The 18,456-nt window shown below is 35.9% G+C and overlaps 1 protein-coding gene across 3 annotated transcripts in view; it reads left to right on the forward strand.

Moving 5' to 3' along the window:
- LOC127857959 (zinc finger protein 236-like) overlaps positions 1-18,456 on the forward strand; it is a 121,815-nt gene that overhangs the window by 97,547 nt on the left and 5,812 nt on the right. For all 3 annotated transcript variants that reach the window (XM_052394742.1, XM_052394745.1, XM_052394744.1), the window contains exon 4: positions 532-674. The gene's annotated coding sequence lies outside the window, so the exon portion shown is untranslated. The remainder of the gene's footprint in view (positions 1-531; positions 675-18,456) is intronic.

An 18,456-nucleotide genomic window follows, 5' to 3' on the forward strand; every position in this document is an offset into this window, starting at 1 on the left:
CCAATTTGTATGAAACTTTGCCTGAACATTATTATGTCCCATTAGAAATTTACTTGCTGTTAATTTTTTGCACATGAGGCTATTCTAGGACAACACTTTCTTCCTTGACTGGATTTTTATTTAGAAGAGACTTCTTTAAACCAAAAACATCTTAAAAGCGGAAAGTTTCGGCCCAGATAAGCGTCATCGTCCTGCACAGGCGAATCTGAGATGACATTTTACGCGCGTGCATGAGACCCGTTTCCCTTAGCGAGGCTCATGGATAGTGTTTTACTTCGCCTGTTTGCAGACCGTCTATAAGGGATGGAGCCTACATTTGTCTTTAGCTTAATGTCCGATGTATAGCATTACTTTTGTTTCTATATTTAATGTTTCACCTCGGAGCCTATTTGCAGACCATCCCTTGCAGTCGATCTGTGAGGGGTGGAGCCCACTGACAAGGGGACAATATTTCTAGTGTTAGGTTTCTGTGCCTACCATATAATAGGCTTGATGCCTGATGTATTACAATGATTGGTTTCCTATTTTCAGACGGTCTGTGAGGGGTGGAGCCCACTGCAGCGCCCCACTCTGTTGCCGCGGCGACAGATTATGGTGGGGCACCTGCCATCAAGAAGGCATGAACTGTTAAACTGCTTCTATAAAGAGCACTTATCACTCAACTCAGGTATCAGGTAAGAAATTTCTTGTCTATGATGACCCCCCCCATACCTTGTATATTAATGTCCCCTAGCAGAATTAAGAAAGCACTAATCACTCAATTTGGGTATCAGGGAAGAAATACTACTACTCTTTCATTTAAATGATTACACCCCCCCCCCCCCTTACCATTTAAATTAATTTCCTACAAGTCAAATAAATGCCACAATAGTAAAAAGCCATGCACACCACCCCACTTTAATAACGCATCATATAAATTTGTTAATATGTTGTATGTTTACTGATGTATATTAACATTGACTGAGTGGACTACAACATCTTATATAGGGATTCAGTATTAAAAGGTATACATCTTCATTTCAGCCATAAATTGTCTTGAAAGTGTTAATGACCTATCAGTTAGATCACGCTTGTGAACATTATTTATGGCCTTTGCTAGCACTTTAATAATAAGTGCAATTTAGATTACTATGTTGCACACAGGTTATTTTATTGCTGCGGAGAAAAATTTCACAGTTGAATGAAATTTAAGTGTAGATGATGGCAAGAAAATAATAATGATTGCAACAAATTGGCTGGCCCTTAAACTTTTTGTTCTTTTGTAGAATATATGAGTCGCGTTCTGAGAAAACTGGGCATAATGCATGTGCGTAATATGTCGTCCCAGATTAGCCTGTGCAATTGGCACAGGCTAATCAGGGACGACACTTTTCGCTTTCATTACATTTTTTGTTTAAATGAAGTCTCTACTTAGCAAAAATCCAATTTAGGTGGAAAGTGTCATTCCTGATTAGCCTGTGCGGACTGCACAGGCTAATCTGGGACGACACTTTACGCACTTGCATTATGACCAGTTTTCTCAGAACACGATTCATAAAGTAGATTTGTCTCTATCATAACTCATATTGTTAGGGGCATAACTTTCACACATATCTAGTTTACCATACATATATATGCCAAATGTGCCAGTAATCTCGAAAATACTACACAAAACCATAGTTTCATCTGAAAATGCAACCCATGAACATAAGAAACATATTGTAATAATAGCCAATAAAACCCTTAATTGGTAAGTTTCTTGAAGTTCCCTTTCCCCATCAGAAACATAGTGAAAATGGATTTTGCAACCAGCATAAAACTAGAACAGCCTGCGAGTCACTGGCAGTCTGTTCAGGTTTTATGCTATTTGCTGCTCATCTGACAGTATCTTAAGGTTTGGAAATGAAGCCTTTGAAACTTTAATCTACTCAGAAAGTTCTTTAATTAAATTAAACTTTCTAAGGGACTACAAATGTGTCAAAATACGTATCTTACAAATGTGTCAAAATAAGTATCTAAGTGGTAAAGAGTTTAATGTTAAATGCCTACATCTGGATGCTGTTATTAGATGATCAACATCTTAGCAGTGCCATCTAAACAGCTTTATCTTAATAGCTCCATCTTAATAGCTCCATCTAAACAGCTCCATCTAAACAGCTTCATTTAAACAGCTCCATCGAAATAGCTCCATCTAAACAGCTCCTTCGAAATCTGAAATAAGGTGTTCTGGAGAGAAATTTTCGATTTCCTCAGTCTGCTCTAACGGGTTAAAAATAAAAGTAATTTAAGAAATAATTACTTGTTTAAAACCATGTGCATGTAAAAATATGAAAACAAAAACTAGACAGAGAAATAAATAACTTTCTGTAAGGTGAATACAGGCCATTGCAGAACATACATTATATTATATACAGTCTGAAAATGTATCTGCAATAAAACATTTCTGATGGTTTCTATAACCATAAAATACTGTTATATCATTTATTTTCATCTGTATGAAATTTTGTGATTTAAAAACATATCACTTTTTTTGTGTGTACGTAAATTTGTGGATTTAGATTACAAAAAATGAGGTATTTGTGTTGGTCATGTCCTGATGAGTTTGTCTTAAATTCGTAGATAACTTGTCCGACATAAAATAATTATTTTACAGTATATTTGCATCAGAGTACATGCTTGACAAGTTTTCAAGAGACATTGGATCATTATGAAAGTTTATAATGATTGAGTAGGCCCATTTGTTAATGATTGAGTGCGCCCATTTGCATTTTATATGCAAAAACATCGTCATTTTAAAAATTTTAACTACCTCATAAAATAGCAATAAAATTTGTGTTCCTGCATAATTATCCCTATCTATTTACTAGGTTGGTTACATTTAATTTTAAAATAGGCTGTTGAGAAATTTATGTGATGTTAAACAGAAAAATCATCAGTGGTAAATCAATCAAGTAATATTTCTGTATGTTTGAATAATTAATACTTAAATGAATTATTAAACTAAGTTAAGCAATTCAGCACCTGTCTTAAATTATCTTAAAGAACATAACATTTTTTAGCTCACCTGAGCACAACTTTTGTCCATCGGCAGTCGTCAATATTTGCCTTCTAACACTGTAGAGGCCAAAATCATGGTCTGATCTTAGTCAGAAGAATTGCCCCAATGATATCTTGGACATCTTTGAAAATGGTTCTGGTTAGTTGAAAAACATGGCCTTACGGGGGGCAAGGCATTTTTCCTTATATGGCTGTAGTAAAACCTAGTTAACACTCTAGATGTCACATATTTATTGTCAAATCTTCATGAAACTTGGTCAGGGCATTTGTCCTAATGATATCTTTATAGGTTGAATGAGTTTGAAAATGGTTCAGGTCTTTTAAAAACATGGCCGCCAGGGAGCGGGGCATTTGTCCTTAAAAGGCTATGGTAAAACCTTGTTCACACTCTAGAAGCTTCATTTTTAGTCCAATCTTCATGAAACATGGTTAGAACTATTGCTTTAATGATATCCTTTGGATGCGTTTGAAAATGGGTCCGTTTTATTGAAAAACATGGTCGCCCAGGGGCCAATAGTCCAAAAGTGTTTATTACAATTATTGAGCTAAATGTTAGATTGTGCTAAATGTGTTGCTTAACGGATGAGTTTCATAGTTGAGGTCACAGTGGCGTAGTGGCTGTGGTGTCGCTTAGCAACCAGGAGTTCACGGGTTCAATCCCAACTACTTGGGAGCGTTCTTTAGATCTCCCCAATAGACACCAATTACTGGTTGTTGTCCCTGGCAACAGACTTGGGAGCGTTCTTTAGATCGCCCCCATAGACACCAATTACTGGTTGTTGTCCCTGGCAACGGACTTGGGAGCGTTCTTTAGATCTCCCCCATAGACACCAATTACTGGTTGTTGTCCCTGGCAACGGACTTGGGAGCGTTCTTTAGATCTCCCCCATAGACACCAATTACTGGTTGTTGTCCCAGGCAACGGACTTGGGAGCGTTTCAAATATTGGCCTTAGGCTTTTCATGCCTAAAATAAAAAGATTAAAACTAAAAGAAAAAAGCTTTTATTTTCCTCAGTGTTGTCATAATTATACATTATCCTTTCGTAAACTGGGCTAACATAAATTATAAAAGCACTCTTTTAGGAAAGTTTTTGAAAAAACAAAACAAGAACAAGTTCAAATTCATAATATATCATGCAGATTGCATTGTATTACATTTTGGACATTTTTACCTAGATGTAAATGAAAGACATGACTTTGTCTTAATTTTTAGCTCACCTGAGCGATAGCTCGAGGTGAGCGATTGTGATCACTCAGCGTCCGGCGTCCGTCCATCCGTCCGTCTGTAAAAAATTTGTAAACATCTTCTTCTACTAAGCCATTGAGCCAATTTCAACTAAATTTCATGTGGAGCATCCCTAGGTCATGGGACAAAAGAATTGTTAAAAAAAATTTGATCACATGACCAAGATGGCCGCCATGACCATATATGGTAAAAACCTTAAAAATCTTCTTGTCAGAAACCGCTCATCAGATTTCCAAAAAATTTCACATGGATGACCTTTGAAGGCTCCCCTGAAAAAGTTGTTCAAAGAAATTTGATTCGTCAAAAAACATGGCCGCAGGAGCTCGTTGAACTTTGCATGTTTATTTGTTTTTGCCTATTTTGTGAAAACTTAAAAAAATCTTCCACATTTTTTGTCTGATCCTTTCCAAATTTGCACAGTGTCTTTATATCAATGAGGACACGAACCCTACAAAAAATGAGCATTATTGGTCCATGAAGTACAGAATTACCTCCCCTTGAATTGAGAAAATGGTGTTTATGCAATAAAGTCCAAATTTTTCATCCAATTCTTTCCAAACTTGTAAGGATTTAGCATGGTTCAAACAAGGGAAACAACTACGGTTTATGCATGTTCTTTTATTACAGATTTGCCTCCCTTTAATTCATTCAAAATCTCATTTTACAGCAGAGATTCCAAATCTGACCTGTAAATGAGCCCCATATTTACTGCCAGTGTAGGTTACCTTTTCCCATTTGATCATTCTTAAGTATTGGTCTTGTAATGCTGCTACTGCTTCTGCTACTGCTACTGCTACTATTACTACTACTACTACTACTACTACTACTACTACTACTACTACTACTACTACTACTACTACTACTACTACTACTACTACTACTACTACTACTACTACTACTACTACGACTACTACTACTACTACTACTACTACTACTACTACTACTACTACTACTACTACTACTACTACTACTACACTACACGACACCACCACACACCACCACCACCACCACCACCACCACCACCACCACCACCACCACCACCACCACCACCACCACCACCACCACCACCACCACCACCACCACCACCACCACCACCACCACCACCACCACCACTACTACTACTACTACTACTACTACTACTACTACTACTACCACTACTACTACTACTACTACGACTACTACTACTACTACTACTACTACTACCACTACTACTACGACTACTACTACTACTACTACTACTACTACTACTACTACTACTACTACTACTACTACTACTACTACTACTACTTCTACTACTACTACTACTACTACTACTACTACTACTACTACTACTACTACTACTACTACAACTACTATTACTACTACTACTACTACTACTACTACTACTACTACTACTACTACTACTACTACTACTACTACACCACCACCACCACCACCACCACCACCACCATTCACAGTGACAAAAAACGTATTCACACAATGGCTGCTACTACAACTTATAGCCCATATAGGGGGGCATGCATGTTTTACAAACAGCCCTTGTTTCTATGGGATTTTAACCACAACTGTTCATGTTTATCTCCGACACATATTTTTAGGTCACCTGTCATGAAGTGACACGGTGAGCTTATGTGATCGTGTGATGTCCGGCGTCCGTTGTGCGTGCCTGCGTGTGTCCGTGCGTCCGTCCGTCAACAATTTGTTTGTGTAGACAGTAGAGGTCACAGTTTGCATCCAATCTTGATGAAATTTGGTCAAAATGTTTATCTTGATGAAATCCGGTTTGGGCTTGTATTTGGGTCATCTGGGGTCAAAAACAAGGTCACTAGGTAAATAATAGAACAACCTTCTGTAGACAATAGAGGTCACAGTTTTCATCCAATCTTTATGAAATATGGTCAGAATGTTTATCTTCATGAAATCTGGGTTGGGATTTTATTTGGGTCATCTGGGGTCAAAAACTAGGTCACTAGGTCAAATAATAGAAAAACCTTGTGTAGACATTAGAGATCACAGTTTTCATCCAACCTTTATGAAATTTGGTCAGAATTCTTGATGAAATCTGGGTGGGATTGTATTTGGGTCATCTGGGGTAAAAATCTAGGTCAAATAAATAGAAAAACCTTGTGTTGACAATAGAGGTCACAGTTTTCATCCAATATTTATGAACTGTGGTCAGAATGTTTATCTTGATGAAATCTGGATTGGGATTGTATTTGGGTCATCTAGAGTCAGGAACTAGGTCACTAGGTCAAATCATAGAAAAACATTGTGTAGACAATAGAGGTCATAGTTTTCATCTGATCTTAATGAGTCAGGTGAGCGATTCAGGGCCATCATGGCCCTCTTGTTTATTTTCTGTGACAGTTTGCCATAATTTTCTGAGATTGTCATGTGAAACGCCTATATTAGTTAAAGACATAATATGCGAATTAACGTCATAAAAATGCAAAGTAATGCACTTTACTGAAGAAATCGTGGATGATTTTGACAGCTTTTATGAGAATACAAATAAATTAGCTTGTTTTAAAATGCTGTTGATTTATAATGAAACAAATAAGAATGTGCTTTTTTGGTAGCTCACCTGAGCACAATGTGCTCATGGTGAGCTTTTGTGATCACCTTTTGTCCATGGTGCATCGTCCGTCGTGCGTCGTCAACATTTTGCCTTGTAAACACTCTAGAGGCCACATTTATTGTCTCATGGAATTTGGTCAGAACATTTGTCCCATTAATACCTAGACTGAGTTCGCAACTGGCTCATGCTGGGTCAAAAACTAGGTCAGTAGGTCAAAAAAAAAAGGAAAACCTTGTGAACACTGTAGAAGTCACATTTGATGCCCAATCTTCATGTAACTTTGTCAAAATGTTTGTCTACACGATATTTTGGTCGAGTTCAAAAATGGTTCCGGTCCGTTAAAAAACATGGCCACCAGTGGGCGGGGCAGTATTCCTTATATGGCTATAGAGAAACCTTGTGGACACTCAAGAAGTCACAATTTGTGCCCAATCATCATGAAACTTGGTCAAAATATTGGTTTCATTGATATCTCGGATGAGTTGGAAAATGGTCCAGATCGGTGAAAAAAATGACTTCCAAGGGGCAGGGCATTTTTCCTTATATAGCTATTGTAAAACCTTGTTAACACTCTAGAGGCCACATTTATTGTCCAATCTTCATGAAATTTGGTCGAAAGATTGGTCTCAATGATATCTTGGATGAGTTCAAAATGGTTACGTTTGCTTGAAAAACATGGCTGCCAAGGGGTGGGGCATTTTTCCTTATATGGCTTTATATGGCTATAGTAAAACCTTGTGAACACTCTAGAGGCTTTATTTATTGTCCAATCTTCATGAAATTTGGTCAGAATATTTGTGTCAATGATATCTTGGATGAATTCAAAAATGGTTATGTTTGCTTGAAAAACATGGCTGCCAAGGGGCGTGGCATTTCTCCTTATATGGCTATTTATGGCATACATGCCAGAATTTTTTAAGTCTATATCGGGACTTTCCATATAAAATTGTCGGGACATTTTACCAAAAAGCGGGACACCTAAAATGATCAATCATTACACCTTTTCTATATACTCAATAGTCAGTATATTACTTACAAAAACTCTAAATTTCTGCCCGATCTTGACGATAAATGTGTGTTCAGAATTTCGTCAACATAGATGTTCTCCATTTTCCAAGTAAACACACTCCATAAATTAAAATGAGGGGTATCCCCGTATGCCTCGATTTGACATCCAATTGGTACAGGGATATCCCCTTGAACATATGTAAATCGCGTGAAACGGTGTGAGTGCATCAAGCACTGTTCTTATTCAACCAATCGTAAATTGACTCTAAATTAAGATTGATGCAATATGTACAAACTATTTTCTGAAAATCAGTCAAAAACGAAAGGTAATTTGTGAGAAACATCAATGTATATTGGTCATCATTCAATTTGTTTGATGTACAAAATTGGTGTTTTAACAGGATTTATAAACCTTAGGTTGTATAATACACAGGATAAAAGTATTGGACTTGATTGGGCCATGAAATACAAACGCAGGTGGCGTTAATTTCTGTACGATACATCTTTCGATAGCAATTTGCGTCCCCTATCATAAAAACACCATGGTGTGAATGCTGATTGAATCAATAAGTTGCCGATAAATCGCTGATAAGGTGTCAAAAACAACACTGGTGCACTCGAGTAGTAGAAGTGGGTTGTTAATTGGGGGCAATAAAGGGATTAGCGATGATAAGTTTTAGCCAGAAAGAGCTCGAAAAGCGAATATTATTGGGAACTTATAGACCTTATATTTTTTTTAACCAATGTCGGGACAAATCGTCTCATATCGGGATGCCGGGACAAAGAGCCCAAAAGCTGGACTGACCCGCCGAGATCGGGATGTCTGGCATGTATGATATATGGCTATAGTAAAATCTTGTTAACACTCTAGAGGCCACATTTATGGTCCGATCTTCATGAAACTTGGTCAGAAGATTCACCCCAATAATATCTTGGACGAGTTCAAAAATGATGCTGGTTGGTTGAAAACATGGCTGCCAGGGGGCAGTGCATTTTTCCTTAAATGGCTATAGTAAAACTTTGTTAACACTCTAGAGGCCACATTTATTTTCCGATCTTCATGAAACTTGGTCAGAAGATTTGTCCTAATGAAATCTTGGATGAGTTCGAAAATGGTTCTGGTTGCTTAAAAAACATGGTCACCAGAAAGCAGGGCATTTTTCCTAATATGGCTATGTATCATGCTTTAGTAAAACCTTGTTAACACTCTAGAGGCTACATTTATTGTCCGATCATCATGAAACTTGGTCAGATGACTCGTCCCAATGATATCTTGGATGAGTTCGAAAATGGTTCCGGTTGGTGGAAAAACATGGCCACCAAGAGGGCATGGCATTTTTCCTTATATAGCTATAGTTAAACCTTGTTAACACTCTAGAAGCCATATTTATTGTACGATCATCATGAAACTTTGTCAGAAGATTTGTCCCAATGATATTTTGGACAAGTTCGAAAGTTGCTTGAAAAACATGACCACCAGTGGGCGGGGCATTTTTCCTTATATGGACTTATGAATTTTCATGAAACTTTGTCAGTATATTTGTTTAAATGATATCTTGGATGTGTATGAAAATGGTTCTGGTCAGTTGAAAAACGTGGCTGCCAGGGTGTTCACTAGTCATAAAAGTTGGTAAGAACATTTTGTTCTAATGACATCTTGGGCTGCACAGAACAGGTCAGTTCCTTTGAATATCAGGTGAGCGATTTTGGGCCTTTCAGGCCCTCTTGTATGAATTTGATATAGATATGTACCTACACAAATGTACTGGCTTAAAGCTAATGTTTTTCAAATAAAGTTGAAAAGCTTCTGACATTATTCATGTAGAGCGAAATGTTTGTCTCGCATAAAATTAACACAGCTATTTAAAATTTTATCATTTCATTAATTGTTTCATTTATCATTTAATCAATCATTTCATGAATTATTTTCTTAATCTCTTCATAAATCATTACATTAATCATTACATTTTTAGCTCACCTGAGCACAACGTGCTCATGGTTAGCTTTTGTGATTGCCTTTTGACGTCGTCTGTTGTGTGTCGTGCGTTGTCCGTTTTGCGGCGTCAACATTTGCCTTGTTCACTCTCTAGAGGCCACATGAATTGTCCAATCTTCATGAAATTTGGTAAGAAGATTGGTTTCAATGATATCTTGGATGAGTTCGAAAATAATTACGTTTGCTTGAAAAACATGGCTGCAAAGGGGCGGGGCATTTTACCTTATATGGATATTTATGGCTATAGTAAAATCTTGTTAACACTCTAGAGGCCACATTTATCGTCGGATCTTCATGAAACTTAGTCAGAAGATTCATCCCAATAATATCTTGGATAAGTTCGAAAATGATGCTGGTTGGTTGAAAAACATGGCTGCCAGGGGGCAGGGCATTTTTCCTTATATGGCTATATTAAAACCTTGTTAACACTCTAGAGGCCACATTTATTTTCCAATCTTCATGAAACTTGCTCAGAAGATTTGTCCAACTGATATCTTTGATGAGTTCAAAAATGGTAAGCTTTGCCTGAAAAACATGGCTGCCATGGGGCGGGGCATTTTTCCTTATATGGCTATATATGGCTATAGTAAAATCTAGTTAACACTCTAGAGGCCACATTTATTGTCCAATCTTAATGAAACTTTGTCAGAAGATTCATCCCAATAATATCTTGGACGAGTTCGAAAATGATGCCGGTTGGTTGAAAAACATGGCCGCCAGGGGGCGGGGCATTTTTCCTTATATGGCTATAGTAAAACCTTGTTAACACTCTAGAGGCCACATTTATTGTCCAATCTTGATGAAATTCGGTCCGAAGATTTTTCTTAATGATATCTTGGATGAGTTTGAAAATGGTTACGTTTGCTTGAATAACATGGCTGCCAAGGGGCGGGGCATTTTTCCTTATATGGCTATATAAGGCTATAGTAAAATTTTGTTAACACTCTAGAGGCCACATTTATAGTCCGATCTTCATGAAACTCGGTCAGAAGATTCATCCCAATAATATCTTGGACGAGTTCAAAAATGATGCCGGTTGGTTGAAAAACATGGCCACCACAGGGGCAGGGCTATTTTCCTTATATGGCTTTAGTTAAACCTTGTTAACACTCTAGAGGTCACATTTATTTTCCGATCATCATGAAACTTGGTCAGAAGATTTGTCCCAATGATATCTTGGTTATTTTGAAAATGGTTATGGTTGCTTTAAAAAAACATGGCCACCAGGGGCGGGGCATTTTTCCTTAAATGGCTATATATGGCTATAGTAAAACCTTGTTAACACTCTAGAGGCCACATTTATTTTCCGATCTTCGTGAAACTTGGTCAGAAGATTTGTCCCAATAATATCTTGTTATCTCAGATTAGCGACTCTTTTTTATCATATTTATAGCATGATACTCACTTATCTTCCTTAAGAACAAAAATACTGCCTAACTACTCACTAACAAGGAAAAAGTAACCTGGATCAAAGCAGAACCTAATAAAATATAGTTTTTATAAAAGTACAAAATATATAGAACATTGGGTTTCTGATGAATTTTATTCGCATAATATTTCTCTCTAATTGCCCACTTAAAAAACTTTTCTGATTTCTTTATCTTGCTATGAAATCAATCAAAATAATGCCCTTTTGCTTGAATTCCATTAAGCTTCATATCTTCAACTAAGTCTTGTTGTTTATTTGATGATAAACAATCATTTTTATGAACAGAAAATATGCTTCTTAACATTCACTTTCTGAAATAAAAATTTGTTAAAAAAAAAAAGTTAAGAAACAAAGTGTATCTGGCAAGATTATTTTTATTTCATTAATTCGGGCAATATGGTATTCATTTCACAATTTTGTGTGCAAGCCTTGACCTAGAATATACAAAAAAACATAGAGCCAGCACACTGGCCAGTTATTTCAGTGGAACTACTCACCATAGTGATATCTTCAGATAAGAACCTCCCTTCTATATTTAAAATTTTACTGACAGAAACCACTTATGTTCTCTTTCAAACATGTATATCTTGATGCAAGGCTTACTCTCCCTGATAAAAAACTGGCAAGGCCAAGAAAACAAACTTGTGGTTTTAATTTATGTTTACATGATGATGAATTGCTTAGGCGCTGGGAAAGTTAATATTCTTTTATATATGATTATGGTTGCGAATTTGAGACTTGTGTTTAAATCGGCCCTATCCAAACTAAATTTATGAACTTTTAGGATAGAAGATATGGTCACACTTTTCCTGCCAGTCACATTTTTACTGCCATTCTTTAAACTTCAGTGTCCTGAAAGATTTTTTGGGGTCTAAAATTAAGAACAGGATTCTTTGATTTGGGGCCAACATTTTTTTGGTAGCATCCTAGTTCAGCCATTTTCAGCCTTGTTTATAACTTAAAGCATCTCAATTATGCCTTATCCAGATATGTTTGAAACATGGGGTTCACCAGTCAGCCATTTCCAGCCAATGTTTGAAACATGTGTCTTCACCAGTCAGCCATTTCCAACCAATGTTTGAAACATGGGTGTTCACCAGTCAGCAATTTACAGCCAATGTTTGAAAAATAGAGCTTCACCAGTCAGCCATTTTCAGCCAATGTTTAAAACATGGGGCTTCACCAGTTAGTCATCAACCAATGTTTGAAATATGGGGCTTCACCAGTCAGCCATTTCCAGCCCATGTTTGAAACATGTGTCTTCACTAGTAAGCCATTTCCAGCTAATGTTTAAAATATGTGTCTTCACTAGTCAGCCATTTCCAGCCAATGTTTAAAACATGGGGCTTCACTAGTCAGTCATTTCCAGCCAATGTTTGAAATATGGGGCTTGAACAGTCAGCCATTTCCAGCCGATCTTTGAAACAGGTGTCTTCACCAGTTAGCCATTTTCAGCCAATGTTTGAAATATGGGGCTTGACCAGTCAGCCATTTCCAGCCAATCTTTGAAACATTTGTCTTCACCAGTAAGCCATTTCCAGCCAATGTTTAAAACATGGGGCTTTACTAGTCAGCCATTTCCAGTCAATGTTTGAAACATGGGGCTTCACCAGTCAGCCATTTTCAGCCAATGTTTGAAATTTGGGGCTTCACCAGTCAGCCATTTCCAGCCAATGTTTGAAACTTGTGTCTTCACCATTCAGCCATTTCGAGTCAATGTTTGAAACATGTGTCTTCACTAGTCAGCCATTTTCAGCCAATGTTTGAAACAATTGGGGCTTCACCAGTCAGCCATTTCCAGCATATGTTTCAAACACGGGGCTTCACCAGTCAGCCATTTCCAGCCCATGTTTGAAACATGTGTCTTCACCAGTCAGCCATTTCCAGCCAATGTTTAAAATATGTGTCTTCACCAGTCAGCCATTTCCAGCCAATGTTTGATGCATAGAGCTGCACCAGTCAGCCATTTCCAGCCAATGTTTGAAACATGTGTCTTCACCATTCAGCAATTTCCAGCCAATGTTTGAAATATGGGGCTTTACCGGTCAGCCATTTCTAGCCTATGTTTGAAACACGGGGCTTCACCTGTCAGCCATTTTCAGCCAATGTTTGAAACATTGGGCTTCACCAGTCAGCCATTTTAGCCAATGTTTGAAACATGGGGCTTCATAAGTCAGCCATTTCCAGCCAATGTTTGAAACATTTTTCTTCATCAGTCAGCCATTTCCAGCCAATGTTTGAAACATGGGGCTTCACCAGTCAGCCATTTTAGCCAATGTTTGAAACATGGGGCTTCATAAGTCAGCCATTTCCAGCCAATGTTTGAAACATTTTTCTTCATCAGTGAGCCATTTCCAGCCAATGTTTGAAACATGGGGCTTCATTAGTCAGCCATTTCCAGCCAATGTTTAATACACTTGCAACATCAGAATGTCCATTTAAGCTTACCATTACATGCCACTGTTCTGCATAACACAGCCCTATAGAAAATGCAATGTTGAGGGACTTAATGGAGAATGAATGGCCATCCAATTAAGATAATTATAACAATTTTAAGTTTCCTTCCTATAGAATATTGATTTGTGGTCTTGTTTTTTGCTTGAGGCATGACTTTATAGTTTGAAATCAGTAATTTAACAGTCATTTTTCATTTCATTAAAGTCACTGAATTCTTTTTGTTATATAATTTAATAATTAAGTCTGATTGTTGAACTAAAACTGAACTGCAGTTATTGATTTTGGTTCAATATTTTCTGGAATAACATTCAGGAAAATATTTAGTACATTCCTCGAATCTTTTCAAGACTTATACTGGAATAACATTCAGGAAAATATTTAGTATATTCCTGGAATCTTTTCAAGACTTATATTAGTTATCCAAGCTTATATCAGCCTGGCCTTTCAAATCAAAGCAAGTGGTCTTATTTCCTTCCCACAAAAAATTGAAACCACATGCATCGGTTTCTAGTGAGTTCACTGGCCTGTATTGCAAATCTGCTCTGGCCTGATTATGGCTGTTTCAGTGGAGTGTAACCCAGCGAAAATAGTTTAATGCCCTTCTGTTTACCACTGTACAATATTGAGCTTTGTTGACTTAAGCCTTTGTGTACTCCCAATACAGTTAATAGGATTGGTATCAGGGTCGCTTTGTGAAAAACAGGGCTAAATGTATGTGCATATACTGTGGTTTTCCTAGCTATTTAGGGAAAAGGAGTCTGTTCAAATTGGGATTTTTAAAGCGATATAATGGCAAATTTGGGGAAATTTTTATAAGCAAAAATAGGCCAAATTGGAATTTTTTATCCACACATTTTAACACGTCAGGCCTTTTCTCTGTCATTTCGGGAAAATATGCAATTTTTGTGAAAAGTAATAGTTATATACTTTGTTAAATGTTTATGAATTAAAAATTTGGTATACTTTTATGGTAATTAACCTTCAAGTGAAGGCTATTTTAAGGGAAAATCAAGTTTTTGCTGAAAGTGTCATCCCTGATTATAGCCTGTGTAGACTGCACAGGCTAATTTTGAATTACACATAATGCACATGCATTAATCCTGCTAGTCTTCCTGAGCAAAACTCATATGGATTGGCATAGAGACTAAAAACTGGTGTTGAGTTGTAGAAATCGGTTGAAAAGATATGAATGAATTGTGTACTTTATAGGCAGCCATTAAGCTGAAAAGAAGTATTGTTTAATATTTCATTGTTGAACAATTTTCAAAGGCAAAAGGATGGCATTTTAGAAAGCAAACAATACACTTTATTGAACATGAGCTTGTTAGTACCCAGTCTTCTGTCATGGACATGACATTTTATAATTTTTACCCTATCCTACAGTTTTTTTTATGAATAATAAATGGCATATTTCAAAATGAATTGGTAAACAACTACTATGACCGACCTTACCATTTTCTATCCTTGAACAACATGACAGAAAACTTCTCAAAATACCTTGAACTTGAGCAATAACTGTTTTTACACTTAACTATTTTGAACTGTGTCTTCCCAGGGAATACTACATGACATTGGTTATCGAATTTTATTATTTTTCTGTGATGATTATTTATGTTGTTGTTTTCCAATAGAGCACACTGCCATACCTTCATACGATCAAAAAATATCTTGAAACATCACTTTATGTTTTGAAATCTTTAGAAAAACAACCTATTGAGCCTTGTTCTGAGAAAACTGGGCTTAATGCTTAATTGGGGATGACACTTTCCGCTGAAATTGGATTTTTGCTAAGAAGAGACTTCATTTAAACGAAAAATGTCATAAAAGCGGAAAGTGTTGTCCCTGATTAGCCTGTGTGGACTGCACAGGCTAATCTGGGACTACACTTTATGCACAAGCATTAATCCCAGTTTTTTCAAAACGCGGCTCAATTAAACATGCAAAAGACAGACATCAATACATAAATTTATCAACTGCATATCTATAACCTAATTTAGCTCATTTAGCAAGAATTAGGGTGTTAGTTATTTGTATCATCACCCAACTACCTGACTACAGTAGTATGAACTAAGGGAAGCAAATCTTGAAGGGATAATTGGATTAAATATGGTTGTAAATGAGTGCATAACCGACTTTCTGATAATAATAAAAACATTAGGTTTGTGTAATTTCTGTCATGTATGAGTTATAGTTAATTTCCTGCACATCAGAAATTTGTCTTTTGGTTTAATATCATATAAAACAACTCAATATCACAACAAGTCAACAAAACAGTTCTTATTTATGAATTTAAACTCACTTTTCAATTGTAAACATGTCATTTCAACATTTTTTTTTTCAATTTAAAGAATCAAAGCCGTGAATTTTTACATGCAGCAGTCTGACAACGTGTTTTCTGCAATGGCTTCTTACCAGCAATATGCATTTACTGTTGATCACAATGACTTATTAATAATCCCCAACAACAATCACTCTTGTCTATATTTGCTGCTAATTTGTGCTAAATGTCAGTTGTGCATGTTACGATGATATTTTTGTCCCCAAATTACTCTGGTTGACCATCATCAGTGCCTTTTTATGACCAACTGTTCATCAAACTGACTTGTGTATGCAGTAGAGGGAGTTTAATTCCAGCTGCATGGACATGTGAAGCTATTTTAGGAGCCATCAGTCAGCTTTATTTGACAATACTTGATTCATAATTTATTAACCCTTTGAGGCCTAGTGGACTCTACCATATTTCTAAATTGGATCAATTTATTTCCAAAATTAGGGATGTCTAGTATATTTCTATATTTAGAATATTTCTTACAGAAATTCCTTTAAGCAAACAGCGCAGACCCAGATGAGATGCTGCATCATGCGGCGTCTCGTCTGGGTCTATGCCGTTTGCTAAGGCCTTTTTTCTAGACGCTAGGCATAAATGGGTTTAAACTTAGCAGACTGCAGTGAAAAACCGTTATATCAAACATGTTTGCAAAGTTATGAAATTTCTGTTCATGGATTTAAGCACAAAACAAAACAAAAAGACAGCATCAACACAAATACTTGCTAAGGAAGTGGGGCTGCTGACATGAGTATTATGTGCAATAAAATGTCTTTAAAGTGATAAATATAACTTTAATTAATATATATTTTAGCACTATTTTCATTTAAATAAAAGATCAATTTTGAACTAATCCAATTTATGAACACAATTTTGTCCTTGGATTTTTTGTTGTGTAGGATGTTATCAAGATAAATGAGCAAATTCTGTTTTCATAAAAGCGTTCTTTGTTAGAATTCCTATTCCCAAGTGGATGGCAATAACCCAAATTAGGCTCTTGTTTTTGAAAATTAAGTTTTTTTTAGCCATGTGGTACCTCTTTGCAAAAGATGAATACAATACTGTTATTTTTTTATGCTTTTTTAATTTATACTGACTATAATTTATTGCTAATTTACAATTTGCAGTATTTTTCTTTTTCCAAGAAAGTGTTGTTGTTTTTTAATTATAAAATAGCAGAGGCGCTTTGCCTCTGCTATTTTAGAATTTTAATGATAGACTAATAAAAACAATTTTTGTATGAAACAAACATTGATCATGTTTTAATTTTAAATTGATAGCTTAAATTTTAATTTGACAAAATTTAAAGACATTTCTTTAACATGGTGAATGTCGGTTGGTAATTCACTTAAATGGAACTATAATGAATCCCACAGACACCCATAACAAGTTAGACAAGCAATTACTTAAAATAAAGCAACACAGTTTCTCTTGGAAAAGGACGTTAAATCAATACCCGTTTACAGACTGCTGGCACATTTGACAGGTTTCATGTACAATTTTAACAAATAAAAAGATCTGATGTTAAACACAGCAACAATTTGTTCAGACATTTTAGTCAAAATTGTCCTTAACACAAGATTTCAATGACAAGTATTTTATAATTTTGACAACAGTTAAAATTAAATGTGTGTCATTTTATTTCCCAACAGATTTGACAGATCTTTAATAGAAATGTTATTTAAAATGTTCAGTTGCACACTCCACTCTTAAAGTATCTGTAACTTTTACAACTAACAAAATCTAATTAATCTCTGAGCAAAAATATGCGCATAAAACACAATATAATTTTTTTACCTAGCCATATTTTTTATGAAATATACAAAACCCTTCTTATTGTATTAAATATTAACATTAACTTCACACATCGGAGCATCAAAACTGAATAATATACTGAGTTTGCAATCCAATGTCAGAAGAATACGACATAGTTCTGACTAATATTGCAAAAACTGTAATCTATCACAGATAAATGACGTTATTTGCCATAATTTTGTTGTTTTGAAAACAAAGGTTACCTTTATAACTTATGCACAGTGGTTCTTAGCTAGATTGCCAGTAGTAAATTTGTTAGGTCATACATGAGTGCTTTAATTTTTAATGTGCCCTTATAAAATTAAATGTAGCAAAATACTGTCATGCTACTCATATACACATGCTAATTTTAACTTCGCTTGTCAAGAATGATGAGCCTATATCATGTTTACATAAATTACCTTTAACTTAAGGCAAAAAATAACCTATTGTTTTTCAATAAATATGTTTATCTACATAACTATTTGGAGTTCAATTTTTTTTTCTACATAACTATTTGGAGTTCAATTTGGTCGTCAGCAATAATAATATGATGATGATGATGTTATGAAATTTCATGCTTTC

This window comes from Dreissena polymorpha, chromosome 14 (assembly GCF_020536995.1).
Source record: "Dreissena polymorpha isolate Duluth1 chromosome 14, UMN_Dpol_1.0, whole genome shotgun sequence".
Taxonomy (NCBI): Eukaryota; Metazoa; Mollusca; class Bivalvia; order Myida; family Dreissenidae; genus Dreissena; species Dreissena polymorpha.